This window comes from Triticum aestivum, chromosome 7A, assembly GCF_018294505.1.
Source record: "Triticum aestivum cultivar Chinese Spring chromosome 7A, IWGSC CS RefSeq v2.1, whole genome shotgun sequence".
NCBI classification, from domain to species: Eukaryota; Viridiplantae; Streptophyta; class Magnoliopsida; order Poales; family Poaceae; genus Triticum; species Triticum aestivum.
Genome location: NC_057812.1, coordinates 635,157,219 through 635,180,074, shown reverse-complemented (window position 1 = coordinate 635,180,074; position 22,856 = coordinate 635,157,219).

Genomic DNA, 22,856 nt, shown 5'->3' with positions numbered 1-22,856 from the left:
ATGAAGACTAGTTGATTGCTCCCCCATACTCCACTATGGGTGATCCACTCTTCCACACATCTTCACAAGTCCATTGTCACCCTAAAGGACGGCAAGCTTCAAGAATTTGATGTCTTCGTGATGCTCCACTTGAACTTGCACACCGCAACCTAACCCCACGAAGAACTCTCACGAAGACCATGGGTTAGTACACAAAGCGTAATTGACAATGCTTACCATACCATGGGATCACTTGACCCCTCTCGGTACATCTTCTACACTTTGTGGGTTGATCAACTTGATTCACTCTTTGACTTAGTCTTGATCAACCTCTCACAAGACCAATCTTTAGGTAATTCCTTGAATAGCACCTTGGTCGACGCAAACTCTCCTTGAAACTACACATGTACTCCAAGAAAAGCCTATGGACAAAACCTTCAAATATAACTCAAGGAAACCATTAGTCCATAGAGATTGTCATCAATTACCAAAACCAAACATGGGGGCACCGCATGTTCTTTCAGCCGGGAAGGAGGAGGAGGCCGCCGGATGGAAGATGTTGCATGAGCAGAGCAGTGCCTCGGAGATGACGCTGAAAGCGGTCGTCGAGGAACTGATGGGTGGCTTGAGGAAGCTCCGGATCGAGCGCTAGTAGGAGGTGGAGGAATCCGTCGCTGCTTTCAAGAAAAGTCGTGAGGAATTGAAGAAGGAGCTGGAGTATTTCACCGCCCGGTGATCCATCGACGAGTAGAGACAGTAGCGACCCAGATCTTGTCTGCAATTTCCTTCTTCTCTTGCCCCCGTGTCTTCCGGGCTTTGCTGCATGTGGCATTTTTAATTATCTGGAATATGTAAGACAATTATTATGTGCACCATTATAAATTTGTCGTCGTATTATCCGTTGCCATTTTATTTTTGGTCGTATTATCCGTTGCCCTATGTGGCAATTTAAATTAGGGCGGAATACTAGTTGAAAACACGAACAAAGAAAATGGTGCCATGGGATCACAAGCAAACACCCTCCATCTAGGTGCTTTAATTAAACTATTAATGGAGAAGTTGTGAGCGAGGCGGGCGGCGGCTGGTGCATGGAGGTCAAAGAGCTCGCTTCTCGGTGAACATGGGCGGCCTTGCTGCTCGCATGTGTCCCGTCGAGCATGCGAGGTGGACAGGATGCATGCGTCCCGTCGAGCCTGCGTGGCCGCCTGCTCGCACGCGTCCCGTTGAAGCTGCACGGCGGACTTCTCGCGCTCGTCCCATCTAATCAAACAGCTGCACGCATGCCACCGAGTATGGTTAAATTTCAACACGGTAAATATAATACGACCGTTTGCAATATTAACGTGTCAGCTTTTTTTCAAAAAGGACTTCGTTTGCTACTAATGTGTGCGCCTCTTCTCAAACTGGACGATTTTTCTTACCATGGCATATATGTGCCATGTCATGAAACCATGCCAAGTTTCATGTTTTTTGGGTGACTTTCTTATTTACTGGGATTTAAAAACCGAGATTCTCATTGTTTCAGGACGACAACAAGTTTGTAGTTCATTCTCATTCCTTAAACGAGACCTAAACATGCACCCAATGACACATGTACAATTTCCCACCCATTTTGCTTCATTGGAGCATGTGGTTGTAGTTCAAATTTGAATTATGGACTACATTAAATGCATAGAAAACTTAGTAATTAGTAATATATATATATATACAATGGCCAAATGAACCCTGGATAGTTTCAAATTTCAGCCCGACACTCCTGTTATTCTATGTTGCCCATAGAAAACAAAGTTCAAGGCGAGAAGAGGCATCGATTATCGTTTCGCCCACAAGAGGGGCATGTTTCCCTACCGGAACCATGAGGGTTGCGACAGGCTCCGGCTTGTAAAAGGCTTGTAATATAGCTTCGCCCAAATTGGACAATTATATATACCATGTAGTAACACCATACCAAGTTTCATGATTTCCTGGTGAGTTTTGGATTTACAAACATTTAAAAAATGAGATTCGCAATGTTTGTGGCCAGGCCAGGACGGCGAGACAGTTGAATTCGTTCCCATTCATTCCCTGGGACCTAAACATGCACCCCAAGGAAACATGTACGTTTTTTCTAGCCATTTTGGTGCACTGGAGCATGTATTTCTAGTTCAGATTTGAATGATCGACATTAAATGCCTAGAAAACTCAATTAATGAATAAAAAAGGTCAAACGAACCCTGAATAATTTCAAAGTTCAGCACGAATCTCTAGTTGTTCCATGTCGCATGTAGAAGACAATACGAGGCTAGAAGAGGGAGTGATTATCGTTTGGCCCACAAGGGGACACGTTTCCCTATCGAAACCACGAGGGTTCTTGCGTAGGCTCCGGTTTGTAAGAAGTTTGTAATAAAGCTTGGCCCAAATTGGCAATGTTTTTACCACGACATATATTTGCCATGACATGACACCTCAAATTATTTCCGTTCTCATTAAAGGGTGATGCTAAAATATGGTACAATACTCTTGCTCATGGTTGTGTGTGTAGCCCCCAAGATATGATTTATTACTTCTCTAAAAAATATTTTTTCCTTCTCATAAGAAACAAGCTACCTTACAGGATATATTTAACTTTGCGCAAATTGAAGAAGAGAGTCTCCCACAAGCTTGGGGCAAGCTTCTCCAATTGCTTAATCCTTTGCCTGATCATCCTCTTAAGAAAAATGAAATACTTGATATCTTCTATAATGGACTAACCGATGCTTCTAGGAATTTCCTAGATAGTTGTGTTGGTTGTGTTTTCAGGGAACTAACTGTTGAACAAGCTGAAGAACTATTGAATAACATATTGAAAAATTATGATGATTGAACTCTTCCCGAACCACCGCTTAAACCCACTCTGAAGAAGAGGGGTATATTATATCTCAGTCCTGAATATATGCAAGAGGCAAAGAAATCTATGAAAGAAAAAGGTATTAAAGCTGAGGATGTAAAAAATTTATCTACTATTGAAGAAATACATGGGCTTGAAACACCACCACTGCCTAAGGTGGTAGAGGTAAATTCTTTAATGAAATTAAATGACAATGACAATCCTTATAATATGCATCCTAGTCAATGCCTTTATGAGTTTGACAATTACAGTAGAAAGCAAGATCACTTCAATGCAAATGTTATGAAACAATTGAAATACAATTCTGATATGATTGCTCGCTTGAGTGACTTGTTATTTAGAATTACCAATGCTGTTAGAGGTGTAGGAAAGCATGCCTCTATGGTTCAAACTCAACTAGAACAAGTTGCTAAATCTCAAAGAGAGTTGCTTGATGAAATGAACAATAATATAAATGACTTCGCTGTTAGAGTAGCCACTAGAGGAGGTAAAGTGACTCGGAAACCACTTTATCCTAAGGGACACCCAAAGAGAATTGAGCAAGATTCTCAAAGAATTAACACTGATGCACCTAGTCTTTCCAAGAAGAAAAATAAGAAGAAAAAAGATAAGACTTTGCATGCCTCTAGTGAACCTGAAGTAGAAAAACCTCTTGATGCTACTAATGATGTTTCTATTTTTAATGCTGAAACTCAATCTGGTAATGAAAACTCTCCCTCTGATAATGAAAAAGATAATGATGAAGTTCACGACGATACTCAAACGAAGGATAGAGAACCAAATAATGATGTTGAAATAGAACCAGGTGTTGATCTTGATAACCCACAACCCAAGAATAAAAGGTATGATAAAAGAGACTTTGTTGCTAGAAAACATGTTAAGGAAAGGGAACCATGGGTTCAAAAACCTATGCCTTTTCCACCTAAGTCAGCTAAGAAGAAAGATGATGAAGAATTTGAATGTTTTGCTGAGATGATTAGGCCAGTCATTTTGCGTACACGCTTGACTAATATCTTAAAAATGCCTCCTTACGCAAAGTGCATGAAAGACATCATCACCAATAAGAGAAAAATACCAAAAGCTGAAATCTCCACCATGCTTGCTAATTATACTTTTAAGGATGGAGTACCTAAAAAACTTGGAGATCCTGGAATACCAACTATAACTTGCTCCATCAGAAGAAATTATGTGAAAACTGCTTTATGTGATTTAGGAGCTACTGTTAGTGTTATGTCTTTCTCTTTATATAAAAGCCTTCATTTGAATAAACTCACACCTACTGAAATATTTTTGCAAATAGCTGACAAATCAAGTGCCATACCTAGCGGTATTTGTGAGGATGTGCCCGTTGTTGTTGCTAATGTTACTATCTTAACTGACTTTGTTATACTTGAGATGCCCGAGGACGACAACATGTCGATTATCCTTGGCAGACCCTTTTTGAATACTGTAGGGGATGGTATTGGTTGCAATAAAAGCAAGGTCACTTTTCATATCAATGGTAATGAGCATATGGTGCACTTTCCGAAGAAACAATTCCAAGTGAATGGTATTAATGTTATTGAAAAATCTTCGACAATCACTATTGGAAGTTTTCAAGTACCTCTACGTACTATCAAAAAGAAATATGAAATTCTTATTGTTGGGGACATTCATATCCCCGTTGAGGTAACTTAGTGTTTTACGGAAGTTCTTCGGTTTCATGCTAATCGAAAGTGGTTGTTAATAAGACTTGATCAACCTTATAATGAATCATTTTTTAGAGGTGTGAGGTTGATGAATTTAGTAAGCACTACCTTCTATCCCTAATTTTTGTTTCCTGTTTTTATTACTTAAATAAAATAAAATGCCATGTTTTGTCTGTTTTCTGAATTTCCCGTGCAATAAAAAATGACCCAAAAATAAAAATTCTCAGAATGCTCTGAAAATTTAATACAATTATTTTTTGAATATTTAAGAATTGTTGGTACAAATACCATCAGAGCGGGTGCACTTGGTGGGCACAACCCACCTGGGCGCGCCAGCAACCCCATGCGCACCCTGGTGGGTTGTGGTCCCCACGTGGGCCCCCTCACTTATCCCTTCATCCCATATCATCATCTACCTCCATAAAAAATCACCATTGCTCTCTCTCTCTCTCTCTCTCTCTCTCTCTCTCGTGTTCTTGCTCTCAAACCCGCGGATTTCGATCTCTTTGCTCGAAGCTCCGTTTCCGAAACTGTTTTGGGGAATTGTTGCTTGGTATGTGACTCCCCCGTTGGTCCAATTAGTTTTTTCTATAGTGGTTTATATTTTGAATATTAGTTACTCTTGGTGTTGTTGTAGATGAGCTTGCATGTTGAATTCTTAGAGTTCTAAGTAGTTTGAATGCTTGATATGGCCTCTATGCATCCCTATGAGTAGTTGCTATCATTCTTGTGAAGTTTTGTTGAGAAAAATGTTGTGGACTAAATATTTCAGAATTTTATTTATAGGAAAAATATGAGTATCTTTAGGAAGTTTGCTTCCAAGAAGAACTCCAAGGGAGTTACTGGGGAGTCATCTGACAGTGATCTCTGCACCCGGAGAATGACGGAGCTATGGCCGTGTGAATGGTCGCATAACCCATTCATGGAGGGAGCCAGAATCTGTCAAGAGTTTGCACAATATGCTGCTAATGACAGCCTCACCGACTTCATCGCAGCTGAATGTGAACAGTATCATCTCCTCACAAATTCCTTTGTGTAAAGTTTTCATTTCATAAGTACGAATAATCCTCCTGAGGTGCAGTTTAATTTATATGCTGAAACCCGTCAGATACCACTTACTGAATTTTGTGACATATGCTTGATCCCTTCCAACGGGGATTTAAGAGAGCCTAGGCCCACAGAGTTTGATGGTTTTTACCGCAAGCTGATAGTGGGGGATGAAAGAGGGGTGTCAGGTGTCACCTCCACTAGTTTACACTTTATGGTTGTGCATTATTTTGCTCTATTCATTACGAAGTGTTTGCTCACTAGAGAGAAGATGGGTGCACTCAATGCCCCAGACTTTGCCGTTTTACGCTGTGCACTTTACGGCGACAACACGTATAGCTTGGAAGCTAGTGTGGCATGTCTTCTCCATATTAATAGATCCAAGGGTAAAATACATGGTGGTATTTATGCTACTCGCTTGGCGAGTCACTTTAACGTTCAGATATGCCAGCATAATTATCCCTTGCCCAAGGTTTACCTAGATCGCTCGGCTATGGCACACCACCAACTTTATTGATAGCAAGAACACCACTATGGATGATCCTTATAACTTGGTTTTTAGTGAGATTACTCGTGATGTTATTCCGTTGCCTGCACCTGCTTTGTTTGATCCTATTGCCAGGGGCAGATACAGGATCTTGCCAGAGGACATTGTCGCTTACCAGAACAACCTGGATGCGGCACAGGAGGAGCCTCGGGAGTGGGACGCTCAGGTGCCCACTCCGTAGCACTTCAACATGGGACCCGATGGCTTCTTCGAGTGGTGATTACCAAGTGAGGCCTAAATCCTAAGCTTGGGGGAGTACGTATTCCCACCGACATTACATTCGTGTTCACACATTTTCATTCCAGTTGTCGGTGTCCACACTTTTTCATTGTATTATCCATGCTAGATTTATTTTCTCGCCTTCTTCTTGTGTGTTTGAAAAAATTTGAGAAAATCCAAAAATATTTCCTACTTCTTTTCGGTTTTTCTTTCTAGCTTAGTTAATTCTAGTATTAAAAAGAAAAAACCCAAAAAGATTTCCGTGTTCTTCTTTTTTCTTGTTGGGAGCTTTCCCGTGTAAATAGTTTTTCTTGTTTTTGTTTTTCCCTTTTATTTGCTTGTTCAAGAAAAACCAAAAACTCCAAAAATAGGTCAGTGTGTTTCTTTGAATTACTTTTCTTTTTACTGAGTCGTACCGAGGAGAAGACGCCGATGAAAATGTTGAGTGACTCTTATATGCATTATTGTTGATCTAGCAAAGAGCCCATATTACCTTGTCTTCTCCTTTTTGAATAAAATGTTTGAAGATTCCAGCTTAGTCCATGGCACTCTTGCACTATTATTATTTTCATATCATTCAGTCGTGCAAGTGAAAGGCAATATTGAGGATATTTGATGAACTGGCTGTGGCAGAGAGAAACGGTTATGAACTCAACTTGTTCTGTTTTTGTAAATATGTTTAACCTAGTATCCATGATTTAGCCTATTATGATCAAACATGTGTACAATGAAAATTAGAGATTTTAGTTTCTCATGCCATGCTTAAATAGCTAGGAGTAGATAATGATTTATCTTGGATTTCAACATTGCGTTAAAATGATTATGATGTAGTATGATGATATGGTATCCTCCTCTGAATGTTCGAGTGTCTTGACTTGGCACATGTTCATGCATGTAGTTGAATCAAAACCAACATAGCCTCTATGATATTTATGTTCATGGTGTTCATATCCTACTCATGCTAGTATCCAGTGTTACTTATGCATAATGCATGTTCATGACCGTTTTCACTCTCTAGCTGGCCGCTTCTCAACCTATCTGCTAGCCTTCGCCTGTACTAAGCGGGAATTCTGCTTGTGCAACAAAAATCCTGAAACCCAAGTTATTCCAAATGAGTCCACCATACCTACCTATATGCGGTATTACCCTGCTATCCTAAGTAAATTTTCACGTGCCACCTCTAAAAACTTCAAATAAATATCCTTTTTTTGTGTGGCTGGATTGTTCAAGGAGTGACAGGAGGTAGTCAGTATCTTCCATGCTAAGCGGGTTGTTCTCATGATGAGCGTTTATTCACTCATCCTTGCATGAGAGGGGCGGTAATAGGGATTCCCAGTCCCGAATTCAAATTTCAAATAATTAAACAAAACTCCCCCAGGACTGTTGTTGGTATGGACGGCACCCGTTGTTTCGGACAAGCCGTTGATACGTCCATTTTGCATCATGCTTTTGTATCGAAATTAATTGCATTATGGGCTATTATTACACATTATGTCACAATACTTATGCCTATTCTCTCTTATTTTACAAGGTTTACATGAAGAGGGGGAATGCCGGCAGCTGGAATTCTGGGCTGGAAAAGGAGCAAATATTAGAGACCTATTCTGCACATCTCCAAAAGTCCTGAAACTCCACGGGAATTATTTTCAGAATATATAAAAAATATTGGACGAAAGAAGTACCAGAGGGGGGCCACACACCGTCCACGAGGGTGGGGGGCGCGCCCTACCCCCTGGGCGCCCCCTGCCTTGTGGGCCCCCTGGTGGCCCTCTGATGCCCATCTTTGGATATATGGAGTCTTTCATCGAGGAAAAAATCATAAGCTAGCTCATGGCACGAAACTCCGCCGCCACGAGGCGGAACCTTGGCGGAACCAATCTAGGGCTCCGGCGGAGCTGTTCTACCGGGGAAACTTCCCTCCGGGAGGGGGAATCATCACCATCGTCATCACCAATGATCCTCTCATCGGGAGGGGGTCAATCTCCATCAACATCTTCACCAGCACCATCTCATCTCAAACCCTAGTTCATCTCTTGTATCCAATCTTTGTATCCAAATCTCAGATTGGTACCTGTGGGTTGCTAGTAGTGCTGATTACTCCTTGTAGTTGATGCTAGTTGGTTTACTTGGTGGAAGATCATATGTTCAGATCCATTATGCATATTAATACCCCTCTGATTATGAACATGAATATGCTTTGTGAGTAGTTACGTTTGTTCCTGAGGACATGGGAGAAGTCTTGCTATAAGTAGTCATGTGAATTTGGTATCCGTTCGATATTTTGATGAGATGTATGTTGTCATCCCTCTAGTGGTGTCATGTGAATGTCGACTACATGATACTTCACCATTGTTTGGTCCTAGAGGGAGGCATTGGGAAGTAATAAGTAGATGATGGGTTGCTAGAGTGGCAGAAGCTTAAACCCTAGTTTATGTGTTGCTTCGTAAGGGGCTGATTTGGATCCATATGTTTCATGCTATGGTTAGGTTTACCTTAATACTTCTGTTGTAGTTGCGGATGCTTGCAATAGGGGTTAATCATAAGTGGAATGCTTGCCCAAGGAAGGACAGTACCAAAGCACTGGTCCACCCACATATCAAATTATCAAAGTACCGAACGCGAATCATATGAGCATGAGGAAAACTATCTTGACAATAATTCCCATGTGTATTCAGGAGCGCTTTCCATTATATAAGAGTTTGTCCAGGCTTGTCCTTTGTTACAAAAAGGATTGGGACATCTTGCTGCACCTTATTTACTTTTATTACTTGTTACCTGTTACCAATTACCATCTGTTACCGACAATTTGAGTGCTTGCAGAAAATACCTTGCTGGAAACCGCTTATCATTTCCTTCTGCTCCTCGTTGGGTTCGACACTCTTACTTATCGAAAAGGCTACGATAGATCCCCTACACTTGTGGGTCATCCAGACTCTTTTCTGGCGCCGTTACCAGGGAGTGAGGCGCCTTTGGTAGGTGGAATTTGGTAAGGAAAATTTTATATAGTGTGCTAAAATTTACTGTCACTTGTTACTATGGAACATAACCCTTTGAGGGGCTTGTTCGGGGTATCTTCACCCCGACCAGTAGAGCAAAGAGTTGATCCTCAACCTACTGAACCTACTGAAAATGTTTACTTTGAAATTCCTTTGGGTATGATAGAGAAACTGCTAGCTAATCCTTTCACAGGTGACGGAACATTGCATCCCTATTTGCACCTAATCTATGTGGATGAAGTATGTGGATTATTTAAGCTTGCAGGTATGCCCAAGGATGTTATCAAGAAGAAGGTATTCCCTTTATCTTTGAAGGGAGATGCATTGACATGGTTTAGGCTATGTGATGATATTGGATCATGGAACTACCAACGATTGAAATTGGAATTTCATCAGAAGTTTTATCCTATTCATCTTGTTCATCGTGATCGTAATTATATGTATAATTTTTGGCCTCGCGAAGGATAAAGCATCGCTCAAGCTTGGGGAGGCTTAAGTCAATGTTATATTCATGCCCCAATAATGAGCTCTCAAAATAAATGACTATTCAAAATTTCTATGCTCGGTTTTCTCTCAGTAATCGCTCCATGCTCGATACTTCTTGTACTGGATCTTTTATGATGAAGACTATTGAATTCAAATGGGATTTATTGGGAAGAATTAAACACAACTCTGAATATTGGGACCTCGACGAGGGTAAGGAGTCAGGTATAACACCTAAGTTTGATTGTGTTAAATCTTTTATGGATACCGATGCATTCCGTGAATTTAGCACTAAATATGGACTTGACTCAGAGATAGTAACTTCTTTCTATGAATCCTTCACTACTCATGTTAATCTACCTAAGGAGAAGTGGTTTAAATATAATCCTCCCAATGAAGTAAAAGTAGTTGCATCAATTATAGTTGAAGAAAATACTATCACTTATAATGATCATGTTGTTCCTACTGCTTATATTGAGAAACCACCTTTCCCTATTAGAATAAAGGATCATGCTAGAGCTTCAACTGTGGTTAACAAAAGTAATATTAAGACACCTAAACCCCCTGAACAAATTAAAGTTGAACCTAGTGTTGCTATGGTTAAAGATCTCTTGGCCGATAATATTGATGGGCATGTTATTTACTTCTGCAATGAATCTGCTAGAATTGCTAGACCTGATACTAAAAATAAACATAGACCTGTTGTAGGCATGCCTGTTATTTCTGTTAAAATAGGAAATCATTTCTATCATGGTTTATGTGATATGGGTGCTAGTGCAATACCTCATTCCTTATACAAAGAAATTATGCATGATATTGCACCTGCTGAGATAGAAGAGATAGATGTTACAATTAAGCTTGCTAATAGAGATACTATTTCGCCAGTTGGGATTGTTAGAGATGTTGAAGTCTTGTGTGGGAAGGTTAAATATCCTGCTGATTTTCTTGTTCTTGGTTCCCCACAAGATAGCTTTTGTCCCATTATATTTGGTAGACCCTTCTTGAATACTGTTAATGCTAAGATAGACTGCAATAAGGATATTGTTTCTGTTGGTTTAGGGGATATGTCTCATGAGTTTAATTTTGCTAAATTTCGTAGACAACCCCATGATAAAGAATTCCCTAGTAAAGATGAAATTATTGGTCTTGCTTCTATTGCCGTGCCTTCTAGTGATCCTTTAGAACAATATTTGCTAGACCATGAAAATGATATGTTTATGAATGAAAGAAGGGAAATAGATGAAGTGTTCTTTAAACAGGGTCCTATTTTGAAACACAACTTGCCTGTTGAAATTCTAGGGGATCCTCCTCCACCCAAGGGGTGATCCCGTGTTTGAGCTTAAACTTTTACTTGATACTCTTAAATATGCTTATCTTGATGAGAAAGAGATACATCCTGTTATTATTAGTGCTAACCTTTCAGATCCTGAGGAAAATAAATTATTGAAAACTCTGAAGAAGCACCATGCTGCTATTGGATATACTCTTGATGATCTTAACGGCATTAGTCCCACTCTATGCCAGCACAAAATAAAGTTGGAGAAGGATGCTAAACCAGTTGTTGATCACCAACGACGGTTAAATCCTAAGATGAAAGAAGTGGTAAGAAAAGAAATACTAAATCTTCTGGAGGCAGGTATAATTTATCTCGTTGCTGATAGTCAGTGGGTAAGTCTTGTCCATTGTGTCCCTAAGAAGGGAGGTATTATTGTTGTTCCTAATGATAAAGATGAATTGATCCCATAAAGAATTGTTACAGGTTATAGAATGGTAATTGATTTCCGCAAATTAAATAAAGCTACTAAAAAGGATCATTACCCTTTACCTTTTATTGATCAAATGCTAGAAAGATTATCCAAACATACACATTTTTGCTTTCTAGATGGTTATTCTGGTTTCTCTCAAATACCTGTGTCAAAAGAGGATCAAGAAAAGAAAACTTTTACTTGCCCTTTCGGTACCTTTGCTTATAGACGTATGCCTTTTGGTTTATGTAATGCACCTGCTACTTTTCAAAGATGTATGACTGCTATATTCTCTGACTTTTGTGAAAAGATTGTTGAGGTATTCATGGATGATTTCTCCGTTTACGGAACTTCTTTTGATGACTGCTTAAGCAACCTTGATCGAGTTTCGCAGAGATGTGAAGAAACTAATCTTGTCTTGAAGTGGGAGAAGTGCCACTTTATGGTTAATGAAGGTATTGTCTTGGGGCATAAAATTTCCGAAAGAGGTATTGAAGTTGATAAAGATAAAGTTGATGCTATTGAAAAGATGTCGTGCCCTAAGGACATTAAAGGCCCTGTTCAAGATTCATCCGATTAACCAGTTAACTTGCTGATTAATCCCTACTCGTAGGGTCACCGAGTAGTTGATAAACTGAAAAATCGCCCGATTAATTGAGTAAATGGCCGATTAGCTTTTCGATTCGCCGATTAATCCCCTACTCGCCAGTCAACCGAATAGCTACCAGTTAACGATTTCCTCAACAATGACTAAAGGTATAAGAAGTTTCCTTGGTCATGCCGGTTTTTATAGGAGGTTCATTAAGGACTTCTCTAAAATTTCTAGGCCTCTGACTAATCTCTTACAAAAAGATGTCCCTTTTGTCTTTGATGATGATTGTGTAGAAGCATTTGAAATACTTAAGAAAGCTTTGGTTTCTGCACCTATTGTTCAACCTCCTGATTGGAATTTACCATTTGAAATTATGTGTGATGCTAGTGATTATGTTGTAGGGTCTGTTCTAGGACAAAGAGTTGATAAGAAATTAAATGTTATTCAATATGCTAGTAAAACTCTAGACAGTGCCCAAAGAAATTATGCTACTACTGAAAAAGAATTTTTAGGAGTTGTATTTGCTTGTGATAAGTTCAGACCTTACATTGTTGATTCTAAAGTAACTGTTCACACTTATCATGCTGCTATTAAATATCTTATGGAAAAGAAAGATGCTAAACCTAGACTTATTAGATGGGTTCTCTTGCTACAAGAATTTGATTTGCATATTATTGATAGAAAGGGAGATGAGAACCCCGTTGCAGACAACTTGTCTAGGTTAGAGAATGTTCTTGATGACCCACTACCTATTGATGATAGCTTTCCTGATGAACAATTAGCTATCATAAATGCCTCTCGTGCTGCTCCATGGTATGCTGATTATGCTAATTATATTGTTGCTAAGTTTATACCACCTAGTTTCACATACCAGCAGAAGAAAAAGTTATTCTATGATTTAAGACACTACTTCTGGGATGACCAACATATTTATAAAGAAGGAGTAGATAGTGTTATTAGACATTGTGTACCTGAGCATGAATAGGAACAGATCCTACACAAGTGCCACTCCGAGGCTTATGGAGGACACCATGCTGGAGATAGAACTGCACATAAGGTATTGCAATCCTGTTTTTATTGGCCTACTCTCTTCAAGGATGTCCGTAAGTTCGTTTTGTCTTGTGATGAATGTTAGAGAATTGGTAATATTAGTAGATGCCAAGAAATGCCTATGAATTATTCACTTGTTATTGAACCATTCGATGTTTGGGGCTTTGATTATATGGGACCGTTTCCTTCTTCTAATGGGTATACACATATTTTAGTTGTTGTTGATTATGTTACTAAGTGGGTAGAAGCTATTCCAACTAGTAGTTCTGATCATAACACCTCTATTAAGATGCTTAAAGAAGTTATTTTTCCGAGGTTTGGAGTCCCTAGATACTTAATGACTGATGGTGGTTCACATTTTATTCATGGTGCCTTTCGTAAAATGCTTGCTAAGTATAATGTTAATCATAGAATTGCATCTCCTTATCACCCACAGTCTAGTGGTCAAGTAGAACTGGGCAATAGAGAGCTTAAATTAATTTTGCAAAAGACTGTTAATAGATCTAGAAAGAATTGGTCCAAGAAACTTGATGATGCATTATGGGCCTATAGAATTGCATACAAAAATCCTATTGGTATGTCTCCATGTAAAATGGTTTATGGTAAAGCATGTCACTTACCTCTTGAACTAGAACATAAGGCATATTGGGCTATTAAAGAGCTCAACTATGACTTCAAACTTGCCGATGAGAAGAGGCTTTTTGACATTAGCTCACTTGATGAATGGAGAACCCAGGCCTACGAGAATGCCAAACTCTTTGAAGAAAAAGTTAAAAGATGGCATGATAAAAGGATACAAAAATGTGAGTTTAATGTAGGTGATTATGTATTGTTATACAACTCTCTTTTAAGATTTTTTGCAGGAAAACTTCTCTCTAAATGGGAAGGTCCTTACGTAATCGAGGAGGTCTATCGTTCCGGTGCCATAAAAATCAACAACTTCGAAGGCACAAATCCAAGGGTGGTGAACGGTCAAAGAATCAAACATTATATCTCAGGTAATCCCATAAATGTTGAAACTGATGTTATTGAAACCATAACCCCGGAGGAATACATAAGGGACACTTTCCAGAACGTTTTAGACTCCGAAAAGGAATAGGTACGTGGTACGGTAAGTAAACCGACTCCAAAACAGTTCTAATGGCAATTTTTATCCGTTTTGGAATATTTAAGAAAATAGGAAAATAAGAAGTAGTCCGGGAAGGACACGAGGGTGGAGGGCGTGCCCTACCCCCTTGGGCGCGCCCCCTGCCTCTCGGGCACCTCGTGTGCTCTCCAGACTCCGTTTTCTTGCATGATACTTCTTTTGGTCGGTCGTGTGCTCCCAAAATTTCACTATATAATCTCCTGAAGGTTTTGACCACCGTATCACGCAAATATATTCTGTCTTTGTTTCGAGCTATTTTTTTGATAGATCTAGATTGGCATGGTGTCTTCAAGTGCCCCCAAGGACAAGTTCTTCAAGAAGGTCATCAACCCCTACCTCGCAGAGGTGCTGCGACACCCTCAAACCATTGAGATGCGTGAGGGTTATTGCATATCCGCGATGTTGAGGGACCAAGGAGGACCGGAAGCATGGAGACAAGGCTCGAGGCAATGGAGCAACAAGATTTCAAGTGCCAGGAGATGGTGGAACATGGACTTGACTCCAATCATATAATGATCACGGAGTTCACCAACAACCACAAGCTAGATGACAAGGACATTGGGGAGGCCATCTTCAAGCTTCACGAGAAAATCGAGCGCCTCCAAGCCCAGATCTATGACCTGCAAAACCAAAACTGTGAGTATGAACATAGATTCAAGAGGATGAGTTTGGCTGCAGATTTGAGGATCCCGGAGACTCGATCATCCTTCTATGATGGTGAGACTATGCCTTGGAAGATGGACGACAAGCCTACATCACCAACAACTCCATCATCACCACCTCCGAGGAAGGAAACATAAACACATGGGTATGGGCACTCCCCTTGGCAGCTGCCAAGCATGGGGGAGTGCCCCGGTATCGTATCACCATCACTTTTATCTTTACCATTTTTCTTAGTTCGATCCTTTTGGTAATATCTTGATCTAGTAGAATAAAGTTTTAGTATGATCTAGTTGTGAGTTTTGCTTTATGATCCATCTATGTAATCGAGTCCATGAGCTTTATATAATAAAGATTAGTGTTGAGTCAAGGGCTTGATTATTTTGCTATGATCTTGAGGGGATAGAATAAAAGAGAAGAAATAAAAAGAACTAAAGAGATCATATGGATCTTATGGAGAGTAATGACTTCACACATAAAGAGTATGATGAATAAAAATTATTGAGAGTTGACAAACATAGTTTTGGTCATCATTGCAATTAATAGGAAGTAATAACGAAAGAGAGGTTTTCACATATAAATATACCATCTTGGACATCTTTTATGATTGTGAGCACTCATTAAAATATGATATGCTAAAGATTTGACGTTGGACAAGGAAGACAACGTAATGGGTTATGTTTTCTTACATCTAAGATAAATTATATTGTCATGGATTGTCCAACATGTTGAGCTTGCCTTTCCCTCTCATGCTAGCCAAATTCTTTACACCAAGTAGAGATACTACTTGTGCTTCCAAATATCCCTAAACCCAGTTTTGCCATGAGAGTCCACCATATCTACCTATGGATTGAGTAAGATCCATCAAGTAAGTTGTCATCGTTGCAAGCAATAAAAATTGCTCTCTAAATATGTATGATTTATTAGTGTGGAGAAAATAAGCTTTATAGGATCTTGTGATGTGGAAGAAATAAAAGTGACGGACTGCATAATAAAGGTCCATATCAGAAGTGGCAATATAAAGTGACGTTCTTTTGCATTAAGACTTCATGAATCCAACCATAAAAGCACATGACAACCTCTGCTTCCCTCTGCGAAGGGCCTATCTTTTATTCTTGTCTTATACTTCATGCAAGAGTCACGGCGATATTCACCTTTCCTTTTTATATTTTATCCTTTGGCAAGCACAATGTGTTGGAAAGATATTGATATATATACCTAATTGGATGTGAGTTTTCATGAACTATTATTGTTGACATTGCCCTTGAGGTAAGAGGTTGGGAGGCAAAACTATAAGCCCCTATCTTTCTCTGTGTCCGATTAAAACTTCATAACCATAAATATCTTGTGAGTGTTAGCAATTGTGAAAGACTAAATGATGGTTGAGTATGTGGACTTGCTGAATAGCTCTTATTGACTCTTTCTGATGTTATGATAAATTGCAATTGCCTCAATGACTGAGATTAGAGTTTGTTGGTTCTCAATGAAGTTTATGGTTCATACTTGACATTGTGATTGAATTGTTACTTTAGCATAAGAGATTATATGATAATATATATATATATATATGTTGATGTTCTAAGAATGATCATGATGCCCTCTGTCGGATTCGTGGGTTCCGGCAGACCCTTAAGGTTCGAACACTGGGGTGAGCGCGGAGATCACGCCTTCAACCTCTCCGTCTCGCAAGGATCTAAACTACTAAAAGAAATGCATAGGAGACACAAGATTTATACTGGTTCGGGCCACCGTTGTGGTGTAATACCATACTCCAGTGTGTGGTTTGTGGATTGCCTCCTGGGGCTGGTGATGATGAACAATACAAGGACGAACAGCCTCGCGAGGGTCTGTTCTTGGCTGGGGTGATGAATTGCTAGGAGGAGTTCAGTCACCTCTCTCTCTCTCCCTCACTTGTCGATTATGCCGAACCCCTTGCTACGTGGGTGGCTAGTCCTATTTATAGAGGCCCTGGTCCTCTTCCAAATATTGAGCGGGAAGGGAGCCAACAATGGCGGGCTAATTTGAAGGGGGACAGCGAGTACACTTATCCTGACAAAAGCAGTCTTTGCCTGCCAAAGACTCTAGTGATGACGCCATGCTGGGCTCCGTGGTGACCTCCGCCTCGTAGTCCTCCTGGTCTTGGTCTCGTTGCACCGAAGTGGCAACCTTTGCCTGATGCCTCGATACTCCACGGCTGCGCTTGCCCCCTTTGCACCAAAGAGGAAAGAAGGACGCTGCGCGCGCTGGCGCCCGCCTGGCACCCTGAGTCGTCATGGCTTGCGTCATGGGCACCTCGCGAGGTACCCTCCTTGAACTCTCCGCCTCCTTGCGAGCCAGCCTGATGAGGCTGCGTCTGAGGATGCGCCGTGTCGTCCGCCTCGCGAGGCTTGGCCCCTCGCGAGGGTCTTGAGTCTTGTGTTTATGAAGATGGGCCGCGCTGGGCCCCCATTTGAGCCACGCCGCAGGCCGCACGCAGGCAAGTCTGGGGACCCCCATTCCCAGAACGCCGACAGTAGCCCCCGGGCCCAAGGCGCGCACGGACTTGGCCGTGCCGAGAGGCGAAAGGGCAAGGGCGAAGCACCGCGGGCCCTAACAGCCTGCGGCCTTGGGCGCCGCGTGGCGGTTGATTGGACGTGGCGTCTCCACTTCCCCACGACGTCTTGGTGATCGCGTGAGTTGGACAAGTCCCTGCATGCAGATCGTGTTATGATTACCTATGATCGTGGAGGCCGGCGGTTGGCCTTCGCCGGCTATAAGTACGGCACCGCGCGTGCCCTTCCAGTCCATCTCTTCTTGCTCTCTCCTTCGCCTCAGCTCTTGCTCCGTCTTGGTGTGATGGCTCCATCGAGGAGGTACTCACTTGCAGAGAAGGGGAAGGCCCTCCAGGTTGGTCCTGCCTCTCCTCCGCCCAAGCGCGGTCGTGGGCACCCTCGGAAGCATCCGGTGGCCGCCCCGGTAGCGCCTGGTGGTCATGGGGGCGGCTCCCAGCGCGGCGGCGGGCGAGCCGCCGTGGCCGAGGGGCGCGCCTGAGTTGCGCGCTCCCCCGGGCCGTACTTTCGCGCGGTGCAGGCGCTGCCGGAGTTCGTCGTCTGGTCGGCGGAGCCGACTAGCGCCCGGCTCCCACTCCCTCGCTTCCTCCTTGGCGAACTCCTGGCCGGTGCTCCTGGTGGCCTCTGGCTCCAGGCGGAGGGCTGCTGCAGCAGGTCCTCGTGGGTCACGCTGGAGGTCTCCACCAGCGGGGGCTTGGCCTTAACTCGTGGCTGGCAGGCGTTCGCCCGCGCTCGCGGCCTGGAGCGTCGGTGCACTCTGCACTTCAGGTTCGACGGTGACGCCACCCTCTACGTGAGGGTGTTTGGGGAAGATGGTCGCCGCGCGGGGTGCTGCCCTGAGGACGATGACCGCGTCCGCAGGCCCCGCTCCGATGGCGATGGAGGAGATAGCGCCCGCGCGGATGGCGGCGTCCGTGACTCCCCAAGCTTCATCGACTCTTCCTCAAGCGACTCCTCCAGCGGTGGCAGCAGTCCGCCCCCGCGCCGTCGAGCTTGCTTGGGAGGTGGTGGTTCGTCCGCCCGCTTTCGTGCCCCGGTGAAGCGCGAGAGGGAGTCCGCCTGAGGCCCGCAGGCTGCCCGTGTCGCCTCCGCGGGCCGATGTGAGGAGGGCTGCACCGGGCTCGTCCTTTCCCTTTCCTTTTGTTTCCTGCGTAAGACAGAACAGCTGCATGGAGCCCCGTGGGGGCGTGTTGGGAAATATTGCCGTTTTAGCTATTACCTTGATCTTGTTTTTGCGCCTCTTAACTACACGCCTCTGCGTAGATAGTTTTTGACCCCTGCCGGGGGGGCGACCGACCCAGGCCCTGTGTGCGCGCCGCGGTGCCCGAGGGGCACGGGCTAGAAGGGGTGCTTCTGTAATGCGCCAGGGCCATGAAACCTTCCCACGGCTAGGGCAGAAATGCTTGCGAGGATGTTTGAGCACCATCCCTCGCGAGGTCGTTTACGAGAGAAACCAAAGCGAGGAGTGAAAATTGACGAACCACAAATCAGCAACAACGATAACCTCAATAAGACTTCAAATGCAAGTAAACACGCCAACTGCGGAAAGCAAATGAAAAAGCCGCGTCCGGCACCTAATCTAGTCTTTGACGTCTTCTCACCAGCGCGGAGCTAAGTGCTGCCACTGGGCGTGGGAGGGAGCCCCAGGGCCTGAGGCCGGCGCTCCTGAGACTCCGGGGCGTGTACAGCCCCACTCATTATTACGTGAGAGTGTCACGGGGCGGCGAGCTTCACAGGCATTGGCCTTCTTCACAGGCTCCGGGCCTTTCTTCTTAGAGGTGATCAACTTCACAGGCGCTTGCCTTCTTCACAGGCACCAGGCCTTTTCCAAGAAGGGAAGATCTTCACAGGCACTCGCCTTGCTTCACAGGCTCTGGGCCTTTTTCCAAGGTGTGATAGCTTCACAGGCACTCGCCTTGCTTCACAGGCTCCGGGCCTTTTTCCAAAGTGCCGTAGCTTCACAGGCACTCGCCTTGCTTCACAGGCTCTGGACCTTTCCAAAAAGCGATAGCTTCACAGGCACTCGCCTTGCTTCACAGGCTCCGGGCCTTTTTCCAAAGCGATAGCTTCACAGGCACTCGCCTTGCTTCACAGGCTCTGGGCCTTTCCAAAAAGCGATAGCTTCACAGGCACTCGCCTTGCTTCACAGGCTCTGGGCCTTTCCAAAAAGCGATAGCTTCACAGGCACTCACCTTGCTTCACAGGCTCCGGGCCTTTTTCCAAAGCGATAGCTTCACAGGCTCTGGGCCTTTCCAAAAAGCGATAGCTTCACAGGCACTCGCCTTGCTTCACAGGCTCCGGGCCTTTTTCCAAAGTGATAGCTTCACAGGCACTCGCCTTGCTTCACAGGCTCTGGGCCTTTCCAAAAAGCGATAGCTTCACAGGCACTCGCCTTGCTTCACAGGCTCCGGGCCTTTTCAGGGGTAGAACCTCCGGAGGTGCTGGATGTTCCACGCATTCTGGACCGGCACTCCCTCCTGAGTCTCCAAGCGCGCGGAGCCGGGCCTGGAAACATGAACAACCTTGAACGGGCCCTCCCACATGGGAGAGAGCTTATGCAACCCCTCCCTAGAGAGGACCCGCCTGAGCACGAGGTCTCCTACCTCAAGAGTCCTGGGGCGGATGTTGCGGCAGTGATATCGCCGCAGCGCTTGCTAATACCTCGCCGCTCGCAGCGCGGCCTCCCGGCGTCGTTCCTCCCCCAACACGAGATCCACCCCCCGCATGGCGTCCTGCTGCGCCTCGTCGAACGCCAGGACCCGCGCGGAGCGATGTCTGACCTCGTGAGGGAGGACTGCTTCCGCTCCATAGACCAGTAAGAATGGGGTCTCCCCAGTCGGTTTGGTCGCAGTGGTACGGATGGATCACAGCACGGACTAAAGCTCGTCATACCAACCTCTGCCACAGGCTTCCAGCTTCTTCTTGAACGTCCTGGTCTTGAGGCCCCTCAGGACCTCCACGTTGGCTCGCTCGGCCTGGCCGTTGCTTCGGGGGTGCGCCACCGAAGCGTAGCATATCTGCGTTCCAAGGTTAGCACAGTATGTTTTGAAGAGGTTACTAGTGAACTGCGAACCGTTGTCTGTGATGATGCGGTTTGGCACCCCGAACCGGCTCACGATGCCCCTGATGAACCTGACTGCGGAACCCGCGGGGATGGTGCGGACAGCCTCTACTTCGGCCCACTTGGTGAACTTGTCCACGGCGACGTAGAGGTAGCGGTAGCCCCCTGGCGCCCGAGGAAACGGGCCCAGGATGTCCAGCCCCCAGACTGCGAATGGCCACGAAAGGGGTATAGTCTACAGGCCCCCTGCCGGTTGATGGATTTGCTTGGCATGGAACTGGCAGACCTCACAAGCTTTCACCAGTTCGATGGCGTCATTGAGTGCGGTTGGCCAATAAAACCCACTGCGGAATGCCTTGCCGACGAGGCTCCGTGATGATGAATGATGTCCACAGTCTCCACTGTGTATATCTTTCAGCAGTTCCTTTCCTTGCTCCCTGGAGATGCAGCGCAGGGATACATCGTTTGGTCGCTTCTGGTAGAGCTCCCCATCCTTGATGCAGTATGCCGTGGCCTGCCGTGCCACACGCACCGCTTCCTCCTCCTTCTCCGGCAGGGTCCCTTGTGTTAGGTAACCCCGGAGCTCCGTGATCCAGCACCCCTCCTGAGGTTCCATCGTTAGGAGCAGGCGTGCTCCTGAGGCCGGGCCGCAGACCGGGGCTCCTGAGGCTGGTGGCTGGGGGAGCTCCTCCCGAGGCTGAGCCGTGTTTGACAATGACGGCAGGGATGAGGGCTTGAAGAGCTGCTCCTCGAAGACGCCAGGCTCCTGAGGTAACCGCCTGGACGCCCGTTTGGCGATGTCGTCGGCCTCCTGATTGGTGCCACAGGGCACATGCTGCAACTCCAACCCCCAGAACTGCTTCTCCATCCTGCGAACCTCCGCAAGGTAGGCTTCCACGTGCTCATCTTTCGGCTCGTACACCTTGTTTGAGAAATTAACAAGGAGCTGCGAATCGCCCTTGATGGTGAGGCGTTTCACCCCCAGGGCAGCTGCGGCCTTCAAGCCCGCTATTAAACCTTCATACTCCGCTATGTTGTTGGAGACCTTTTCACCTTGCTGGAAACATAGTTGTACAGCGTAGTAGAGCTTGTCCTGAGTGGGCGATACAAGCACCGCCCCAGCTCCAGCGCTATGCCTGGAGAACGCCCCGTCGAAGTGCATGACCCAGCCTTCTGGCGCCTCGCTCCCCGGGGAGAGGGACCGATCCTCGTCGGCCTTGAGGCCTAGTGCCTCCGTCCATTCTGCCACAAAATCCGCCAACGCTGCTCCTTTGATGACCCTGCTTGTGCTGAACTCGAGCTGAAATGCCTGCAGCTCTATGTTCCACTCGACGACCCTTCCGGTTGAGTTAGGGCTCCTGAGCACTCTCTCCAGGGGGTATGATGAGACGACTTTGATGGGATGAGCCTGGAAGTAGTGACGCGGCTTGCGCGAGGCTACCAGTAGCGCGAGGAGGAGCTTCTGAGGCATTGGGTACCGTGCCCTCGTGTCCCGTAGCACCGTGCTAACAAAGTAAACTGGGTGCTCAACAAGGCTAAGAGCATCTGGGGTTGCTGCGCCCTCGGGAGGTAAAGGCGCCTCATGAGGCGACGTGGCCTTGGGAGGTGGACCATCTGGTTGTGCGGCCTCTCCTGCCTCCGGTGCATTCTTCGGCAGCCGACCCTCCTCAACAGCGGTTGCGGCTTCTGCAGGCTTTCCTTGTTCCCGTTTTGTCTTGCCTCGGGCTGCTGCTGCGGTCTTGACTTGGCGCTCCTCCCTAACCGCCACCAGGGCTGCGCTGGCGGAGTAGGGTGTGGCAGCGAGGTATAGCAGCAGGGGCTCTTGAGGGCGCGGAGCCACCATGACTGGGGGACTGGTCAGGTACCTCTTGAGATCTTGAAACGCCTTATCTGCCTCTTCAGTCCATTCAAAGGGCCCCTTTTTCTTCATCAGCTGAAAGAAAGGCAGCGCTCGCTCCCCCAATTTGAAGATGAAGCGCCCTAACACGGTCACGCGCCCAGTGAGCTTCTGCATTTTCCTGAGGGTCTTTGGTGGACTCATGTCCTCGACCGCCTTGACCTTCTCGGGGTTGGCCTCGATGCCACGATGGGACACGAGGAATCCCAAAAGCTTGCTCGAGGGGACGCCAAACACACATTTCTCTGGGTTGAGCCGCAGGTTTACTGTGTCAAGGCTCGCGAAGATCTCCTCCACGTCTTGTATCAGGGTCTTGGCCTCCCGAGATTT